The sequence below is a fragment of the Canis lupus genome, chromosome 16, assembly GCF_048164855.1.
Source record: "Canis lupus baileyi chromosome 16, mCanLup2.hap1, whole genome shotgun sequence".
NCBI lineage: Eukaryota > Metazoa > Chordata > Mammalia > Carnivora > Canidae > Canis > Canis lupus.
In genome coordinates, this window is record NC_132853.1 from 21,477,952 (window position 1) to 21,480,644 (window position 2,693).

General features: G+C 48.2%; 1 protein-coding gene across 2 annotated transcripts in view; it reads right to left on the reverse strand.

Moving 5' to 3' along the window:
• ASIC2 (acid sensing ion channel subunit 2) overlaps positions 1 to 2,693 on the reverse strand; it is a 995,000-nt gene that overhangs the window by 430,278 nt on the left and 562,029 nt on the right. The window lies entirely within an intron of this gene.

The following is a 2,693-nucleotide window of genomic DNA, read 5'->3' on the forward strand; positions in this document are numbered from 1 at the left end:
TCACTCCATTGACTCACTCACTCACTCATTCACATTGACTTGTTTCATCAGAACCTCATCATGCCCCACTGTATCCTAGACACTGGTTACCCACAGAAACACGGCCATGTCCCTGTCCTCAAGCACCTCACACTTGAATAGACAAGCAAATGGAGATGCTCTGACCGTGGCATCTCAGGATGACCAGAAGGGCTTCATGTTGGAAGTTATGTTTTATGTTAGGGATGAATTGGTGTCAGCCAGACCAAATCCAAGGAAGGCCATTTCAGACAGAGAAAGGCATGGAAGCTAGAGGTGGTTTGGGATATTTGAGGATGGTAAGTAATACGGATTGACTATTTCAATTGGGATGTCACTGCCATCTTCCTATTCCATTTTTAAATTCCTTCAACAGTATTTACTGATTGCCATTTTATGCTAGCCACTCTGCTAGATGCTAGGGATAGGAGGTGAATAAAAATATCATAGTTTCTGTGCAGGGGGGAGTTTTCTGTCTGGTTGGGGGATGTATACAAACATTAAATGCACAACGAAGTAAGTATTGGGGAAAAGAAGAGGGTGCTTTGAGCCATAATAGCATGCTGAAGTGATTTAAAAGAGGATAGGGCTAGGTCTTCTCTGAGGAAGTGAAAATTCCAATTAGGACCCAAAGGCTAGGAGGGAGCCACACATGAAGAGGGCAGGTGGATCCTATGGAGGAGGGAATGTCTGGAGCCCTGAAGGTCTCGCTCCATACATATGGAACTGAAAGGGGCCCTTGAGGGGGTGGAGCACAGCAACAGAGGAGTGAGAAAGCAAGAGATGAGACTGAGGAGGGAGGCTGAATGCAGGTCATGCCTCCTAAGGCCTGGTAAGCTGGGCTTCTCCTAAGAGCAACTGGAAGGAGTGACCACTGGCCCCTTCCTTTCTTTCTCCTTCCTTCTTATAAATGTCTCCTGATCATGCTATATGGAGAGTCTAGGCATCCAATTCAGCTTGGCTCTCCATCCTAAACCCAGCCATCCTCATGAACAACTGTAGGAGCCCTCAACCCCAAAGACTTCCCTCCATGCCCCCTTCTTGCCCCCTACCCCAATCCCCAAGGCCATACTTGTACCTGGCCATCACCAGGAAAGTCTCCACTTGTAGAATCTCATACCCACACCTCCTTCTCTCCCCCACTGAGACTTCCTTGCTTCCCCTTCTGGTTCTTCCCTTGGCTTTCCTTCCAAGGTTGCTCTTTGACCTCTTCAAGACTCCCAGTCCTTAACTTCTCAACCATCCTCTGTCAATCGCTTTTTCACTCCTCCTCTCTGGCCTGGTCTTCACTAGTCCATCCCATGAGCCATCAACCTTTCTGTGCCCATGTCTTCATCTCCCTGTGCCTGTTCTGCAAAATTCCAATTGTGCCTAAATTGAACTCTTTTCCTGTCCTCTTATGCCTGGGCTGCTGAAGGCAAGTGCTGCAGGTGTGCCCCTTCATGAATCCATGCTTTCTGATGCATGAATCCATCAATAGCCTGGGGTGCTCCCTGTTCTGGGCCATCCTGACTGTCCATTTCTCCCACACTTGCTCATTCTTCATAGTGGTTATTTCCAATCCTCATTCCTCTCCCCCAAACTTCTTCTTCCTGTCCTCTCAACAGATGACCTCGCTTCCTACTTTGAAGTAAAAATAGAAGCCATCAGACAAGAATTCCCTCAACTGCTTGGCACAACACCTACCAATTAACCTGTATTTGTGCTCTTTTCCATCCATCCCTTTGTGAGTGGCTGATCCTCAACCTGTGCTCTGAATCCCAAAGTTTTCTCCCTTCATGAAGAGGCTGCTCCATTGATTATCCATTCACTAGAACGAAGAGTCCATAAATCTTTGTCCTTGCTCTGTCCCTTGTGCCTGAAACACTACCGGGCACATAACAGGTGTCTGAGAAATATTTGTTGAATGATTTCTCTCTTCTCTGCCTTCAACCTCTGTCTCTCTATTGATTCATTGCACCAGCATTTCAACCTGCTCAAGGCTTGTTCACCCTTAAAAAAACAAAACAAAACAAAAACAAACCCAAACCACAACAAACAGTTCTTGACCTGGTGCAGCTCTCTCCCTGGATCCCCAGCTACAGCTCTAGCTCTGGTCTCCCTCACTGAGCACACACTTGACCAATTTGCTTGAGCCCCTGTCCCGCTCCATCTCCTTCCATTAACCACACTGTTCACACTACCTGGATTCACCCTCTCAAGGAAATTGCTGTTCCCTGGATAATCTCATTTTCATGCTTTTCATGTCTCAGAGTACCTGACCTCTGGCAGTGGTTGGCTCTGCTGTCCTCTCCTTTCTTTGGAAGCACTCTGTCTCGACATCCGTGACCATGCTTGGGTCTGCCCTCCCTGACTTTTCCCGCCTCTGAACCACTCCATGCTCCAGCCAGCCAGATCTCTCTAATGCAGATCGGATCCTGGCATTCCCTCTGAGCCTTTGTTATTGCTCTGCTGTCCTCTGGATGATGTCCACATTCCTTCCAGGTGGTGGTCAGACTCTGCCTACCCCGCCTCTCCATGTTCCGTCTGGAGCCTCACTTCTGGCATGCGGGCACTAGTCTGTTAGAGGCCTCTGACCCTTTGCCCATGCTTATCTGACCCTCTATCACACTTCTCCACAGGAGCTTGCTTGATTTGGGGACCACAACCCTAACTCAACCCTAAGTGTTTCAGAC